General features: G+C 24.9%; 1 long non-coding RNA gene across 2 annotated transcripts; it reads left to right on the top strand.

The window, feature by feature from the left end:
* Positions 1-817: 817 nt before the first annotated feature.
* LOC145831986 (uncharacterized) lies at positions 818-12,953 on the top strand. 2 transcript variants are annotated; one of them, XR_014369703.1, is made up of 6 exons: positions 818-949; positions 2,813-2,978; positions 5,147-5,279; positions 8,890-8,958; positions 10,900-11,018; positions 12,752-12,953. It is a non-coding gene; the product is annotated as an uncharacterized LOC145831986 (long non-coding RNA). The 2 variants fall into 2 exon arrangements; XR_014369702.1 differs by lacking the exon at positions 818-949 and having other exon boundaries at positions 2,654-2,978.
* Positions 12,954-19,465: the final 6,512 nt, after the last annotated feature.

The following is a 19,465-nucleotide window of genomic DNA, read 5'->3' as shown; positions in this document are numbered from 1 at the left end:
GTTTCACAAAATAAATACTAGGGACATCAGAACGCACACTTTTATTTAAATTTATAGTTTTGATATAATTCTGTATTTAATATCAGAAATTTCATTAAGGACAAAATCATTTTGTACTGATTCAGATAAATACTCATCATTCTTTACATCAACAACATCGTTTCTCACTTTTAACAAATTATAAAAAAATATTTACAAAATTTTTATTTATTAGATTGCCTATACCAGTGCTTCTAAAATGGGGTTCCGCAACGCAAGCTTGCAGTAAAATTTCTTTTAATATTCACCACCACTTATCTTTGCGAGTCCGGCTTTTTGCATGTAACAAACATTAAAACAAAGCAAAGGAACTGTATGCTGACTCCAACCTTATCTGCCTGTCTCTGTCTCAGTCTATCCAAAGTCCAGCCGCCCATTGACATGCTTGTTGCTAAGAGACAAGTTCAAGTTTTGCACTAAATGTTTTTTGTTTATTTTTTGTTTGGAATCTTACCCGCTTATTACAGTAATCAGTGAATTCGATTAGGTTCATGTTCATTTTGTTATTGTTTGTAGCTCTCATTTTGTTTTTATTATGCAAGAAAAGGTTTTTATGACGTTGCGACTAATCATGTTTGTTTTCGTTTATTTATTTTAGAATCATAAAATACCTATTGCCTCTTGGCACTTTGAGTTTGACTCGACTTAATACTATTACAATTGGTATGATTTCTAACAATGATATAGTTTTGCTAAAAAATTGGTTTTTCACTGAAATTCTTTTGTTTTTTGCAGGAAATCTTATATTAAACATTTTATGTAAAATTAAATTAGGGGTTCTGCGGAAAAGTTGAACTTTAGAAAAGGGTTCCGCCACTAGAAAAAGGTTCAGAATCACTGGCCTATACATTTTGGGTCATTCACAATTTTACTACATTCATCAAGCACACCTTTAATTTTACAACTACAGGTAGATTTAGTAAAAACATTATTCACAGTTTTCCATAATTTTTTTATTTTTTACTTTATTCTTTTTTAAATAAAGTCTTTTGGGACATTCTATAACTCTGTTTAATATATTACATATAAAAAAAAAATTCTTTTAGTTTTATCTTTAATGGCAAATTTAAACATTAAGTTTTTGAAATCAATCAAGATAATTATATATTTTGTTATCCATGGTTTAGCTTTTAGTTTTTGTTCTTTTTTACTTAAAGTTTTGACCGGAGCATGATCAAATACTGCCCCACTAAAAATACTCTCTAAATCATCCCAACATTTGTATTATTATGTTAACATTTTAATAATTTTCAGCACACAAACTCATGTTTCTCAATTTCACACTCAAATCATTCAGAAAAGCTCCAACTTCAAACTTAATGAAGGCCTAAGTTAAATATACTCATTTTTTAGACTTTTCACATTTTATTTCACTCACTGTATATGATCAGATATATCATAATCCAGAACTTTGACATTTAGATTTTCACAATCAAAACTAGAATAAACATGATCAATCAAAGATTTAGAGGAATAATCAGCAGAATGCCTAGTTGGCAAATCAACAAATTGCAAAGCACCAGCAGTAGAAATACAATCCAAATAATCACAAAGACACTGATCTCTATTAAACAAGTTAATATTTATATTGCTACCAATTATATGATATTTATTTTTTCATTAATGGGTCTATAAAATTAAGGAAATTTTCTTTAAAAGTATCAAATGCAGTGTTTGCATGTCTATAAACATTACCGACTATAAAACACTTATTATTTTCAAGTTTGATAGAGATCCACAGATCATTTACATCACACTGTTCAAAAGACACACCTTCTACAACCTCATAAGACTGACAAGCTCTTACAAAAAAAATCAACACCACCAGATTTATTACTATTTGGCAATTTATCTACAAAATCAAATCCGAACAACTTACCTACAAAAGGTTTCAAATTAGTTAGCCATGTTTTACACACACAAATCACATCAGGCAACCCCTCAACTACACCGAAAAAGTCCTCAATTTCATGAATATTTTCATTCAAGCTTCTTTTACCATTAAAATAATACTAACACAACTTTTTTTGTTTAATTTTACACTATACAAATCTAAGTAACTCTCATTGTTTATTTCAGGAATACTAGGTTTAACAGATTCATAATAACAATTATAATCAAAGTTATTAACATTCTGTAAGGGAAAAACAGACTTTATATATCACAATAAAACTTGTAATCACCTTGTTTGTATAGGCTTAGTTTCATTTTATTTTCAGAAGCATTACATTTTTGGAAGCATAAAAAACAGGTTAAACAATTTTTACAGTTTTTTCAACACAATTTACATTTAAAACATTTTTACTTCATATATTTTTACTTCACAGATTTTCAATAAAAAAAAGGGTAAGTCATTTTTGCACATTTCTGCAAACCTTTTAATAAATACTCAAGATGTATCCATTTAAAGCAGCCTTCACAAAATAAACAATCATCTAGATTAGAACATAATTTCCAGAAATCATCACTCCCAACATTTATTAGTCCTAGGTTATTTACACAGTCTATACAACAAAAAGGATCTTCATTATCAACATAAAAATTAATCTCATGTTTAGATATTCCACAACAACTTAAATATAACCATCTCTCACAATTATTACAACAAAAAAAATCAGTTTTTGGAGGTTCAAAGTCTTTTTGACATACACTGCATACAAAATCAGTATTTACTAAACTATCTAACTCTAAGTTATACGCACTCATCTAAATGTAAATAATCTATAATATATTTTTTATAAAGACATGTAAGTTAATTTTAAGGTATTTTTAGAGTATTTTTCTGGATTTTTTACACAGCAAACTAAGATAGCCTTGCTTGTTTCGTTCTCCCTCATCAAAACAACCCCACCAGACCTAGTCAAAAGATAGTCTTCTGATATGAGGATACATATAGTAATTGTTATTCATATAAAACGGTACTAGCTGAATATTGAAAGGTATGTTCTGGTTTTTTTTTTAATTTTTTTTAATATATTATACATATATAAATATTTATTTATTTACTTTAATCATTGTAATTGAATAATTACTTTCTACTCTACTATTTAAAATGCTAAACCATAACATGTAAGGTAACAATACAATTAGTAACATAACTATACGTCCCTTAGTTCATGTAAAACAATATAACTATAATAAAAGTTGACATTCTTAAATATTCTACCATAGAATGTTAAATAACAGTTTTTAATATAGCCAAGTTAAGAATTTTAAAACAAGAGTTAAAAGTGAATACATATAAACATGCACACGTAGTTTTTTCTTAATATCTAAAATTCCTTACTAAGTCAAACCTGGCTCATTGCTTAAGCATCCAAAAAATTAATGTAAGGCAAGTGACTGAAAAAAACATTAGTTAGTGAACGTGTCAAAATATAAAAACTTTCTTTAAAATATTTTGAGTATCTAAACTTATAAAACTTTTTTTATTTTTATAAGTTTCACTAGATATATATGCACTAAAAATGAAAGCAAGGTTTAGTTTTTTTATTTGTTCATATATATAATATTATTACTTTTTAAGGGTCAAATTTTTTTTACTAAAAATAACATTGACTCTTATATGAAAGTTTTCAGTGAAAACTACAAGCTAGTTTTTATATAATTAAAAAATCTTATTTAACTTTTGACGTATTTTAATTTTGATAAACAGTTTCTGATACTAATCTATGGACCACAAATTATTTGAAGTCAATTTTCTATGCTATTTCAAAAATCACTCAAAATCTATCATCTCTTAAAGATCTTAAACTTTCAGGAAACGTTCCTTTTATAGTTTAAAATATTTTGAATATTGCAATTTTAAAAATATTAAAAACTTAAAGTTTTAGATAAAAAAAAAAAAAAAGTTTTTTTTTTAATAAAAGGTATATTTTTTAAAGTTAAAATATTTCTGCATTTAATATTTTTCATATTAAATAATATTTTTCTGTGAAAATTTGAAGAGGATTGGTTAAAAAATGAAGGAGAAGGTAGATTTTCAATGAAATAGTCTTTTTTTGCCTTTTTGATTTGCGTCTTTCATTAGGAACCTATTGTGGTCACCGACTTTGATCACTTATATCTCAAAAATTACTTTGAATTTTTTTAAGTGGTTAAAATAGTCTGATAGCTTAGATAAAACTTTATTAATAAGATAAACATGTAATAATCAAGGTAGACCCTTTCTATGTCCTTAAAATACAGAAACAACAAGCATTTATAAACTGGTCATTAAACCTAAAAAACCTAAAGTGGATTTTAAAACTTGGTCAAAATAATTAGAATACATTGGATATAAAAGAAGCTGAAGTTTTAAACAATATAAAAATGCAAAACAATGAATATTTAATTAGAAAGAAATATCTATGGTATATTTCATTTTTAAAATCAGAATAAATATAATTGCTAGAGATGATGCTTAGTAAAAAAGTATGTTATATTTAATATAATAAAAACAATTAATAACTAAAAAAGTTTTGTGTAGGTACGAAACTTTAGAACATTTTTTTAAGCTGCTTCAAAATTAATATAAAAAAAGTCTGCAAAATGTCCTCAAAAAACAATTTTCAAAAATTTATTACTATAAAACTTACTTTTTTGAGTAAAAATTTTGTATAAAATATAACGCCAGGTACTTTTCTTGCTTCTAGTAGGAAATTTTTCAGTTCACACTTATCAACTACTACTGTTTTCAACTAAAGTTAAAGTATACTAATGTTATTTTTTAAAAGCTTGATGATTGGTGTTTAGTTTACATTGATATTTGTAATAAATACAGTACAGCTAAGAAGTTACCAATATTAAGTAAACAAGACTTTTTATGCATAACTAAATGAATAGGTTTAAGATGTTTTAAAGTAATTACAAAATCATTATACATGTTTAAAAATATTCAAAAACGCCATAAAAAAGTGTAAAGTTATTTAAGTTTTTGAATTGAGTTTATAAACTTTATATAAATAAAGCTAATGTATTGAAGACTTGAAAAAAAATCAAAGCAATTACAAGAAATATATACACTTTACTCAATTTAAAACAGTTTGTAAACTAAACTAGAAAAAAAAAGTTTATTAAAATATACAATTAATATAATTCTACATGGTTTAATTGAAGAAACTTTTAGAGAAAACATCAGTCTGAGCATCAATGACTACATCTTAAAAAAATGGCTGAAAAAATGTCTAAAATTTCCAGGAAGTTTAATTTTGTCACCTACACTGACCCAGCCAACATTGAAAAGTTTTTCAAACAAGAGGGTTTGTTGAATTAGTAATTTATTTTTTTGTAAAACTTTCAGAATACTAAAATACAACAATAGTTGTTAAAAAATAATTTTAAGTATATACTTGAAAATATTTTGCTATTAATAAGATCTTTTAAATACCAAATTGTACTGAATTAGTATACCAAAAAAAAATTGACTAAATTTTAAACTTAAGTTCAAACATAACAACACATTGTAAAACTGATTTGAGCTTGTAAGCAAATAAATTAAAAAAAAAAAATTGTTTGTAAATGCTGTTTTTATTAGTGTTATACTTAGTTTGTAATTATTTTTTGTTACTTGCCATGACTGGTTTTAAGTGATGTTTTATTATTTTTACAGAGTTGCCAAAAAATCTGGAATCCTGGAAAAACCTGGAATTTGATAATTTAGGCCTAAAAACCTGAAATTTTATTCAAATTTTACATGTAGAATAATGAAAATATTGATAAAATTTTGTTTTTTTTTAATTAATCTATTTATTATAAAACGCATTTAAAGTAGCTTCATTGTATCAACTTAATGCTGTTATACTTTATAAAAAGACAGTTTTTTGCCTTGAACTGAACTTGATAATATAAATAGACCCAAAAGTTTATATTTTTCAAAATCTCAAAGAAGTTTAGAAACTCTTGAAGAAATTCTTCAAAAACCTTAGGCAATTTTGTTTTTATCAGTTCTTAAGTTCAACTCTTGCATGCTTAAGTCAGTTGTACAATGTCAATGTTTTAGTTCTGTTAAACTTATTTTTAATAGTTGTATGTGTGCCATAGTTTATTTTTATAGTTTGCTATATAAGTCATTGTGTCTTTAAGTTGATTTATTATGTTAATATAAAAAACAAGTAAGCCCTTATAACCTTTTATAAAAGTCTGTTTGAGGCATAAGGGGGTAAAACAATTTTTTTTCAAAATTACATTAGTTTTACAAACATTTCTATATAAATTATAAAGCTACCAGTTACTGTTTACAGCTTGTTGAAATTCTAAGTAACTGTTGAGATATAAGCAATCAAAGTTAGAGAGTCAAATAAGTTTTTTTTATGGAAGGTGCAAACTAACAAGGCAAAAGAGACTATTTTACTAAAAGTATATCTTATCTTCTTCATTTTTTAGAAATTATTTTAAAACTTTTAGAGTAATCTTAAATAAATTTGGATCAACTTAAAGAAAACATATTTTTTAGCTTTTGTTCTATTTCTTTTTACAAAAAATGAGCAAAATTAATCTTATTTTAATTTTAGTTTAGCTCATAACTTTCCATTGTTTTGTTAGAAATCTGCTTCCTACAAGTTATTCTATCGAAAAGAATATTTCCTGAAATTAAGTAAATGATTTTAAAATAAAGGAGTAGACAGATTTTTATTGAATTTTCAAACTTTCAAGAAAACTTGCCTTTTTGATCTCTGATTACATTATGGAATCCATACGGTTTTTTAGATTTTTTTACAAAACAGGTTATATCTCAAAAGTCAAGTAATTTTGTATTTCTCTATGAATAGTATTTTATTGTATATATTCTTAAGCTTTTAAATAAGAGGTAGTGTTAGTTTTTGTAAAGAAATGTTGAACAACTTCCCTATGCCGTTAAGGGCATGGGGGGAGGGGAGGTGAATTAATTTTTTCACAATCTAGTCTTATATTATTGAATTTAAACTAAGCTACAAGATGTTTTTTACAGATTTAAAAAATACAAAATAATTTTTGAGATGTAGCAAGTCAAATTTGGAGGCAACATTAGGTTCCTTATTGGAGGCACAAACTAAAACCGCAAAAAAGACTATTTCATTAAAAATCTATCTTCTCCTACATTTTTAGAGAAAGATACCTCAAACTTTCAGGAAATATTTCTTGAAATACTAGAAAATTCTGTTGGAAAGAATTTAAAAAAAAACTATTTATAAAATATATTTATTTGTTTTTTTTTGTCACTAATTTTTTTTTTAATTTTTATAAATTTTGTTCTGATATAATTGCTTAAATATTGCAAGGTTAACTTACTGAAAGTTGATGTAGTTATCTTAAAAAATGTGGCATGAGATAGTTTTTTAATGATTTCTAGTTATTTTATTAGCCGTTTTAGTTTTTGCCTATCCAAGGAGTCTATTGTAGTCTCTGACTTCGACTTGCTATATTTTAAAAGTTATTTTGAGTTTTAAAAATCTGCCAAAAGCAACTAGTAGGTTAGTTAAAACTCAATAAAATAATACTAAATTTAGAAAAAGATGATTCACCCCCCTATACTCTAAATTTATTTGTGTTATTTATTCCTGATTACATCGTATAGTGAATATACAAACAAAAAATGTTGTGTGAACGTTATTTTTAAACAGTTAAAAAACTTTACTAATGTTCTAACTTTGAGATCTAACTACGGCCAATGGCTTTCTAAATTTTATTTCAATCAATTTTATTTATATCCTTTTTAAATAAATCTTTTAAACTTAGTGTTATTATATATAAAGATAATATATTATATAATTTTTTTGTTTGAAAATTTCATTAAAACTTTCTTTTTTGACCTTCCGACCCCTGGTCTAACTAATTATTCTTATATTAATGAAAATTTTAGCCTCTGCCTAACTGTACAAATAAATTTCTTATCATGAGGGAGTTCATCATATTCTTGTACAAAATTTATCATTGGCCCTTAAATAAAGTGTTAGGTATGGGAATTTTTTATACTAAACAAAAATTTGTTTAACTTTCTAAATATAGTCACTTTTGTAATTGTATTCTATTTTTTTTTAATAATCTATAGTATAGATTCTATACTATAGACCTCAGGTTTTAAAGAAGTATTCCTTGAAATAGTTGATAAAATCTGTCAGATTTTTTTACTTAAAAAATGTTTTGTTTCATTAATTAAAAAAAACATATCTTTTGGTAAAATTTTAAACTTCAGTTTGTTACTACAATAAGTTTTTTTAAAGATACAACTAAATAAATATTTGCCAAAATATTATCGAAGGAACAACATTTTTTTTGATCAGCTTTTTTTGGCTTTCTAGTCTCTGCCCCCATAAGAAACTTGTGAAATTCTAACACTTCGGCTTATATCTCAAAATTTACTTTGTATTTAAAAACAGTAAAAAGCAACTGGTAACTTGTTATAAATGTAAAAAGTAAGACTAATAAATTAATTTGGCCCTGTATACCCTTTAACTTTATAGTATTAAAGGAGTAATAAGACTCATAAACTAAGTAGCATAGGGTATTAGTTTAAATGGTTGGTGCGGAATTTCTATTTTTCCAAATTATAGCTTATTCCACTTAGTATTTTAATGAAATATTATTAAAAAGTATCTAAATAAATTGTAAAATATTTTTTTTTTGTGATTAATTGTTTTGTTTAAAGAAGTTTTCGTAGTAAATTCGTATAACTCTTTTACTTCTGGAAAAACATCCAAATTATGTTAAGACAATAATAATTAGGAAGAAAAAACTTGTTTTTGGTCAGGTCCCTATCAAACTGTATACATGAAAACTGTAGTACATTTTATATGGAAAAGACACAAATTTTGAAATTATAAATAATTTTAATATTTAATGCTATACCATAAATAAATTCATTAAACTATTTACAAAATAAATAAAAAACAGGTTCTAGTAACTTGGCAAATGAGGTTGGTATTGAAACCATGGATTACCACAACAATTAGACAAACCAAGGTATACTTGCTTCAGATATTTAATTTTGTTAGATATGCATTTATTAATCATTGAACAAAAACTGTTAACTAAGTAAAAAGTGTAAATTTTTAATCAAGTTTTAGCAGTTTTGTAAAACAAAACTATTAAAACAAAATCACTCAAGATAGTAGAAATTTTACTTGAAACAAAATTAAACAAAAAGTACATTACAAAAGTACGACAATAAACGACAACAATAATACTTAAAACACGCTTTTTATAAAGTTTTAAATTGTAAAAATCTCTTCGTTTGCAAATTTTTGGCTCACGAGTTCTAATATACAAAGATTCTAGAACTGAGAGATGTAAAGTGTTTTCTCGGGGTATATAATAACTTCTATAGAAATTTTAAAAAAGCTATCCATTAAATGTTTGCTACCAACTGTTTAACAGGTCTATAAAAATGTGCCAATCTGTTTAGTTAAATATCTTTGAATTTTTACATCAACCTATCTGGTATAAAAAGTAATTATTTAAAGCTCCTTCAAAATAAAATACATTTATTTGTCACATTGCTATAAATATTGAACCCAGGTCAAAAATAATGTTTGGCTTATTGTTAGCTTTTAGTTTTTGGTGACTTTAAGCTTTGACTTTCAACCAGAGTTTCTTAAAGTTTTTTTTTTGTTTATAAGGCCCCCTTTGAAGAAATTTAGAAAACAATGACCCCCTCTAAAAAAAATTCTCAAAAAGCTACCCTAAAATACTTTTTTTTTTATTCTTCATCAACAACTCTAGAATATCTAGTGTAAGCTTTAAATTACGACCTTAAGCTTTGACCCCCAAGTGGTTGTCTGACCCACTTTTGGGAAACTAAAATAATATTGAATATGTTTTTTTGTTATATAAAACTGTAAGAAAGGGTAAATCTTTTATTTTTGAGTTAATCTTGTTTTTTTTTCATAAAAAAAAACTAAGTTACCAGTTGTTTTTTAGGGTGATTAAAAATTCAAAGCAATTTTAGAATATAGGCAATCGAAAATAGATATTTCAGGAGGTTTTTTAAAAACTTGAAACTAAATAAGAACAATTAAATTTTTGATTAAAAATCCTCCTACTTTTATGCAGCTGTTTTGAAACATTATCAGTTTTCATTTATAACAATTTTTAGAATACATATGTTTTAATTATTCCTTTTTTTAATAAAGTAAATAAAAGTAGTCGATTTTTGTTGGGAAATAACTAAGAAAAATTCTTTCTATAAGTTGTTCATAACAAAAAAAAATTATTTGAAAATTAAAAGTAGATTGCTTTAAAATTTGATGTGAATTATGAATTTTTCAAAAATTTGGCCTTGATTTTTGTATAGGGGATTGTATTTTTTTACATACTAGTTATATCTCAATACTGTCGTACAATAAGTTGATAATTTTTCTTTGTTTTCTAAAAGGTATCTAATAGTATATATTCTAAATTTTCAAATAAGAGCCAATGTTATCAAAAAAAGTTGAACTTTCTATAGCCAAAATAAATGTATAATTTTAAAAAATAACATTAAAAAAAAAAATAGAAAAATGTGGTTATTAAAAAAAAAAAATAGTTTTCTCAAAAAAACTGCTTTGAAAAGAAATAAGTATTAGTAATGCACTTACTGTAAAAGTTTGAAGAAGATTGGTAAACAAATAAAGGATAACTTATATTCTCAGTAAAATAGTCTTCTTATTTTGCTTCTTCTGTAAAGAACCTATTGCGGTCACTGACTTTGATTACTTATATCTTGAAAGTTATTTTGAATTTTGTTTTGCCCTAAAAATGTCTAATTAGCTACGATAAAACTCTACAAAATAAGATCAACTTGTAAAAATCACGGTGGATCCCAATTATGGCGTTAATTAATTTTTAAATGAAACAAAGCTTATTTTACAACATCTTTTTATGTTTATATTTATTTTCATTGTTAAATATTTAAACATATTTTAGATGGAATATATGAAAATTTCGCTTAATGAGGAGACGATACCTGGAACAATGGATACATTTTCACCTTTCCGCCATATTTAGGGTGGCATCCAGTGAATATTTCCTCTGAAACAAGTAAAGTTAGTTTTTTTATTTATCCATTTGTATGCTATTTATTACTCGATTAAAATTTGATTTATTGCTCAAACTTTATGTGAATTACTTACAAGAATAGAGTTATGCATTAAAGTTTAAAACATTTACAATCAGATTCATGTTTAGTAGATTTATTTAAAAGTATACTAACAATAAAGTTAATTTTATACACTATATTGAAAAAAATGTAAAAGAATGCTAGAACAAAAAGGTTAAGTTAGTATACAGTCTTTTATAAAAAATATTTACAAAGCTCTAAACCAAATTGAGCTATGATTTACAATATCTTCGTGCTTTATCTTTTGAAATTTATTTTAAACTTTAGAAAAAGTATTGCAATAAATTTTTTTCATGTGGATACATATTTATTTACCAAATGCCTATATGTTTGTTTATTAAATTAAGTTCAATATGATAACTGAATTTATTTGCACAATTTTTATAACATAGTAAACAAGTTAATAAGTAAAGTGCTATCAGTGTTAAAGTGATTAGTTCAAAAATGTTCAAATTTGAATTGTTGCAAATAACTTTATTTCAAGTTTTAAAAGTGAACCCAGACATATTTGTTTGTAAAAGAAAATTAAAACAATTATTTTTTTATCTAAAATACATACTTTTTACATTTCTTTATTGTGTGCAATCCAAAGTTTTTAATAATCAAAATTTTAGCGGAGTAAGTTTTTTTTTGTTGTAAGTACTTGATATTACTAACTTTTCAGAAAACTCTACTAGAGCCAGTCCTGTAGTACAGCTCTAGTAATCTTTTTTTTCCAGGTTTTTTTGTTGTTCTGAGTTGTAATTGTATCCTAGTATTTCACTTAAAGTTTTCAAAAAAATAAGATACTATACCACAAAAGTTTTTTATTAAAAAACAAACTTGGTAAAACTGATACAACTTTTTTTTGTTCTTTTTGTGTAAAGTTTTGAAAAGCTTTTAAATGTTTATTAGCTTTCTTCTTAAATTTCCTGAAATCTATTATTCATTTATGTTTAAGGCACTTGATTATGACAAATACACATCTCTTGTATATACTTTTCTTTGTTTACTTTATAGCTTTGTTTTAAAGTTACTCATATTATGCTAATAATAAAATATATATACACTTTAAATGTACAGTTAACTGATTTTGAAACTGCCTGGTTTTTAATAAAGTACTTGTTATTTCAGAAACATTTAATGCTTAATGAAAAATGTAGTCTATGTTAAATTCAATCTTTTATAAAGTTTTAAAAATCATACATTAATTGCTTGAATTTTTCAATTACTCTTTGGGTATGTAATATCTCAAAATTTCCACAGATTAAACATTTTAAATCTTGGCTATCTTAATTTATTTTTCGAAACTTGCATAGCTTTTTTTCAACTTAATTGACTTTTTCATTAGTCTAAGTTTAGGTTTTATAATGAAAACGAAGGAAGTGTTTTTGAATAAAAAGTTATTTAGTCCTATCCAGTTCAGTTTATTAAGTCTATTAAAATCAAATTTTGAAGATAAGTAACATTTTAATTTTGAATAAAATTAGTTTATCTAAAGTATGTGTTTGTTTTATATTTATAAATATCTTTATTATGTTTGTTATAGTTGAGGTGTTTTAAACTTTGTAAGCTATGCTTTTATGAATAATATTGCTATATAAAAAAGAGTATTACTTTAAAACTGAAGGTGTATAAGAAAAAATATTCATTGATAATAAAAATATTCTTTTCATATAGGTCTAGGAAATGATGATTTCGGAACTTTGAAAAAAGACGAATTAGTTTACTTTTTTTTTGTTTGTGCTTATTTTGTTGAAATTTCGCTCAAAAATAATAATGTTTTTAGTTCATGTAATTTATCAATCGATTGTAATCAAATCTCTTAAAAACTACTAAGTAGTTTTTAAGATTAATTTAAGTTTGACACACACTCAGGCTGACTAACGTTTTTTTTTTGATATTTTATAAAACTCACGATTTTTTGACATTTTCAAAAGTCACATGCTAGTTTTTTATTTTTTTTTTATAAATAGTTTTTTCTTACAAATAGAAAATTTTGACTTATCAAGTCACTTAGTTATAATTTAATATTTTTAAGTGTAAAATCCTGATTAATTTTCTTTTCATGTTATTTTTTAAGTTTTGTTTATAAGCTCAGGTTATCTTAAGTCGACTCGGCTGGCTTTTATGCCTAAGTGGCAACTCGGTAAGTGTCTTTTTAACTTTTATATTAAAAAAAAATATTCAGCCAGATAATCTTTGTTTCATCATAAAACATCGCTTATGTGCATTCTAACAATATATAGTTGTAAATCCAAGTATACAAATATTTTTCTTTTTACTTGAACCTAAAAGAACTTTTTTGTTGCAATGTAATTAACATAACCTATAATAACGACCTGCCTGGTAAGAAAATAATCTGTACCTTGATAAGGTCGTAAATTTTTTTACCTTCGAAACCTGGTAGTAAAAAAATACTTAACTTTAATTTCTATATTTAAATAAGCTCTTTAAATTACAGTAAATGGTGCAATAATTTTAGTTTAGATAAATAAATAACTATATATATATTTATACCTTTGTACAAAACAACTTATCATTTATTTTTTTATATTTTAAGTTATGCAAGTGTCAACCTTATTTGTTATCATAGCTTTGTTAATGCATTTTTTAAATTAAATGTTTTAAAAAGTCCTAGTTTTGAAGATAATTATTTAAGTTAGTTATGGTAGTAATCTTAGTTGTGCTACGATCTAAAACAACCATTTACTGTCTTTTCGCAAAGCCTAATAACTTTGCTTCAAACTTCAGTTCCTAGAATTAAATCTTGGTCTACCTACATTTTAAGTTTATCAATTTTACAAATAATGGGTCAAAGTGTTTTATTTAATATTGTGTTGGATAGTTGATACGAAAATTAATATACATTAGTTCCTGAAGTCTATATAAGCATTTTCCATTTAAAGAATATTTTTGTTAAACAGCACTCATATTTCTTCAAAAAGGACTGTTTATGTTGATAAAAGCCCTTTTAAGTTTATGATACTGATAAAAGATAAGAGACTGAAAAAGCTACTAAAAATATGACACTGAAAAGGATACTAAAGGGACACATTACTACTTAAACATAAAAAGTAATCATTAGTTCATTGAAAAGGCATTTATTTTATGAGTATGTTAGTAAACATTAATTCAATGCACTTTACTTTTTGTTTTACATAATAGGTGCAAATCAAGTTGTCTTCTTTGTTTTCAAACGCAAAAAGTCTTGAACGTAGTAAAACTTGTATAGTAGTATTTGTCATAAAGTATTGAAAAAAGTTTTATCAAACTTAATTTGGCCTAACAACTTGGAATTTACTCTCCTATACATTAAAACATATTCTTGTGTAAACTTTATTGTTCAGAAAGCAAACGATAAAAAAAATGTTCTATTCGTGGTTGCATACTACCTCTAAGTTTTCATGCTAGTTTAGTAGATTTCATGTAATAAAAAGTTGTATTTTATATATTAAGTTCCAAATTTTAAGCTTGTTCTTATTTGACTTTAACAAGTTTTTCATTTTAAATCAATCTTTGGCTAATTTATGAAATAAAGGCTGGTGATTTTGCTTCAAATACCCTTTTTATGGTAAAAAATCAATTCTATTTTAAGTATAGGAAAATACTAAGTCTGGCAGCTTTAGACACTAACAAATGACAAGAAGTAACTTTAGTACTTTTTGTATCAGTATAAAAAATTTAAAACTACCTCTGAAGTGTTTTAAAAAACACAGTTTAACAAAACTTATATTTAAGCTGCTTAAATTCGTTGAACTAAACTTTATTATGAGTAAAAATAGAGATTTCAAGTTTCACAGTTGAAATTTAGAAATTTCTTGTTTTTCCTTCTAGCTGGTACTTTAATAACTTTAAGTATTTAACAAACATTTCAATTATAAAACTTAAGTACCTTCAATTGTATAGTTACTTATTGTAAACAGTTTTTAGCTCGGTCTAAATATATTCCAAATTTTCACACAAAGGCCTTTACTATCTTTAACTATTTAATTTTTTAAGTTCTTTCAAATCTTACTAGAATCGTGTGTTTATAGTGTTCGTTGAAAGTTGTGTCTCGTTAGTTTTTGATTTTAAAGTTTGACTTAACAAACTACATAATACATCTTGTAAAGCTTTTTCACACTAAGCTCTTTGTAAACTTTTTTTGAACACAAATAATATCTCGATTACTGAAAGTCTGTTCTTTACACTGGGTATTATTTTTCTGTTGTATATAGTCCTTGATAAGACATTAAATTGTATCCATAGTGTATGACTCGATAACCAAAACAAATTTTGTACACCAGATTTTTAGACTGAACTGTTTTAGAACTTATTATTTTTGTCGTTAAGTAAACAGTTATATTCATAATATTATTAAGGAGTTATACATATTAAGAATTATTTATTTATAAAAAAGTTTACTATCTTTTGTTCATAATATTTTAATATACTTACCTTTAAAGCGTTACAACAAAGATAAGATTTACCAAATATCATGAAACCATGTTTTTAAAAATTACTTATATAGAAATACATTTAAGATCTTTTGTTGTAAAGACTTTGATATTCTTGCAAAAGTAAATTACTTAAGTAGATTTAATTGATAAATTAATTTTTTGGTTAGAGTTACTTAAAATTTAATTCATAGAAAAAAGCTAAATTGTAAGCTTTTAGTTTAACCATATAACATTCAATAAAATTTTATAACTTTTGCTTGGGTATTAAAAAGATTTACTGTTTTTAAAAACATTATTTTTTTACTTATTTGTTTATTTTTAAGAAATATGAAGATGCTGTTTTATGTACTTAAGGTAAAATATGAAAAATATCCTGGTAAACTTTAGTTATAAAAATATTTACCTGAAAGCATAAAACTTATGTTTTTATTTTATTTTTAACTCTGGTGTAAGTGTTTTTAAATTAGAAATGTTTTTATTATTGAATGAACGCTTAATTCATATGTTTTTTCTAACTAATTTGAAAATAAGTCTCCATTTTACAAGTTAAGTAAACCATATCTTTATCTATATTTTAAAACTTAGCTTTGTAGAAGATACTTTTCTAACAGCATTAGAAAATTCAGCAAAAGCTTTAAAAACTTTTAAACAATTGCTTATTACTCAAGTCAACTGATTTAAATAAGGTTGTCTATAAATATTATTACAATTCAAAAAAAAAGCATTTAATAATAGATTCATAGATTTTAACACTATGAAAGCTTTTGTAAAACAATAAGTTGTTTGAAAACTCTAATTCAAAAGTTTTTCTAGTAAGTTAGATGGAAAATTTCAACAAGCTTAATACTTTTTGAACTCATAACTTAACACAACTACACCATTGTTCAATTTTCTATTGAATATACAAGTTTTACTACGTTCAAGACTTTTTGCGTTTGAAAACAAAGAAGACAATTGATTTGCACCTATTATGTAAAACAAAAAGTAAAGTGCATTGAATTAATGTTTACTAACATACTCATAAAATAAATGCCTTTTCAATGAACTAATGATTACTTTTTATGTTTAAGTAGTAATGTGTCCCTTTAGTATCCTTTTCAGCGTCATATTTTTAGTAGCTTTTTCAGTCTCTTATCTTTTATCAGTATCATAAACTTAAAAGGGCTTTTATCAACATAAACAGTCCTTTTTGAAGAAATACGAGTGCTGTTTAACAAAAATATTCTTTAAATGGAAGATGCTTATATAGACTTCAGGAACTAATGTATATTAATTTTCGTATCAACTATCCAACACAATATTAAATAAAACACTTTGACCCATTATTTGTAAAATTGATAAACTTAAAATGTAAGTAGACCAAGATTTAATTCTAGGAACTGAAGTTTGAAGCAAAGTTATTAGGCTTCAAACACTTTATATTACTATAACAATATTTAAATAGCCTTTGTATCAAAACATTAATTGAAAAAGAATCAAAATTTTTACACCTTAATTTGCTTTTTACTTTTTTTTTGTAGCTTTTAAATGACTGGATTATTGTATAGATAGTTGTTTCTGAACTAAAGTATAAATATTTCGTTTAAATTGAAAAGACTTATTCAAACTTATACTTTTAAACCTTAACTTATTTTTCTTAAAAACTATAAACTGTTATAAACTGTGTATCCTGAAAGTTTTGTAAAAACTTAACCAAAACCAGACTGAACATTCAAGAAGCAAGTTTTGAATTTATAACCTAATTAATTTACCAATTTTTTTATTTATTAATAATAGTGCTCACTACTTACTCTTTTTTTTTCGAAAATAATGCGAAATAAATAAACCATAAACAATGAACAAAAACTAAGTTAAAAATCACTTGTAATTTCATTTGCCCTTTTTTATGTTGTCTGTAATAAGCTAAAGAAAACTTTAGGTAGTTAGTTTAAATCAAATTATTTTGGTAATTATTACAAAATCTTTTAACATTTTCTTTTTTTTATTATAAATACAAATTATTATATAAATTAACTAAACTTGTATTTGTTAGTTTTTATCATGTTTAATAATATTGTTTATTAAACGACAAAAAAAGCGCTCAAAATATTTGGTTCTAGGACCTGGTGCACAAAAAAACACTCTCGGTTATCGAGTCATACACCACGGATACCTTTATACGTCTTGTCCAGGGCTTTATGTATTTGTAAATAACATAATTTGAAGTCAATAGAAATTACAAAAAACATAAAATTTGAAGTAAGAAACAAAACCATCTATTATTTTTTTCAACAGTACAGTGTGTATAATTTTATTTTGTGTGATAAGTCAAATGTTATGAAAGTTCTAAAAAATACTAAGCATGTAAAGTAACGTTTTATTTCTTATTTAGGAACATGTTAGAGTTCTTAACAAAGTGGAATATTTTTTTAGAAAGTTTAAAGTATTTAATTACTAGCCAAAACGCTAAACCTACTATCAGCTAAGGGTGGGTGTCAGAATGACACAGCGACAAAATGACACGGTGCGTCACTTTGGCACGGTGCGTCACTTTGACACGGAGGGTCACTTTGACACGGCGACAAAATGACACGGTGCGTCACTTTGGCACAGCGACAAAATGACACGGTGGGTCACTCTGGCACGGTGCGTCACTTTGGCACGGCGACAAAATGACACGGTGCGTCACTTTGGCACAGCGACAAAATGACACGATACGTCACTTTGACACAGCGACAAAATGACACGGTGCGTCACTATAGCATGGATAAACAAACTTATAAGCAAAACTAAACTTTTTCAGTAATATAACTTTTAATTGTAAAACTTCGATAGTAATTAGTTAAACAAAAGATTTATTATATTTTTTCCAAACTATAGTAGCTTGATACATTTGAAACTATATATGATACAATGCTTTAAAATTTAAGTCAAGTATAAAAACAAAAATATTCTTAAGTTTTATTTTTTACGTTTCACAACTTTTCCTATTTATGTAATGAATAAAATTTAGTATTTTTTGTTAAAAGTTTAATTAATTATTATCAGGAATTGTTATAATAAACAACTAAGATTTAATTTTATACAGTGTTATTTCGTTGTAAGAATAAGTCATGCGTGTTTTAACTCTAGTTTTTGAAAATACAGAGTTAAGCTGCTTTTGTAGTATCTAGCCAGCTATATTAAATATGTTTAATATTTTAACCTAGTAGTTAGTTTAAACATATAAGTTCTATTATTACTGTTTTTTAAACGACAAAAGGTTATCGCTCGAAAAGTTATACCAAAGAACATTTCAGTTATCGAGTCGTAAATCACATGCTTTAACAATCTATTACGTGCAGTTAAAAATAATTTTTTTTAAAGTTAAGTCCTAAATTTCCAAAAACATACAAAAACAAATTCAACAAAAGTTAATAACTTAGGATGTTTACTTAAAACTCTGTATTGAAAATGTATGATAAACTTGTCTAAAGGGCAATTAATTAAAATAAACGGTCTTGGAGCCTAAATTTTTGAAAAAGTTAAAAATAGTGTTATGAACAGTTGACAGAAAATTAAGAGTCTGATGCAACCATTCATGCGCATTTATAAATTTATCACTTTTAAGAAAGTTAAGCACTAGAGGTTATACAACTTGAGTCCTAATAAATCAAAATTAGTTGTTCTTAAAAATAGTGTATTAAATGTTAAGTTTATCGTCAATTTAGTTAATTCTAATAAAGTTAATACTTTAAGTCTTTTTAATTTTTACAAAATTTTGTAGCCTAAAATATAAAGAATTAAACTTAGAGTATGACAGATATTATAGTATTTTTTTGCATTTAAGGAATTAAATAGCATTTATACTATTAGTTTTAGTATTATAATAGTAAGAAAAATTGTACTTTGTTAAAGCAAGTCTACAATAGTCTATTACAAGTGTGTAATAGTGGTTTATTGAGTTTTATTTAAAGAGATGCTTGATGTAGGG

This window comes from Thalia democratica, chromosome 3 (genome assembly GCF_965202585.1).
Source record: "Thalia democratica chromosome 3, ktThaDemo2.hap1.1, whole genome shotgun sequence".
Lineage (NCBI taxonomy): Eukaryota > Metazoa > Chordata > Thaliacea > Salpida > Salpidae > Thalia > Thalia democratica.
This window is presented reverse-complemented; position numbering and strand designations above follow the sequence as displayed.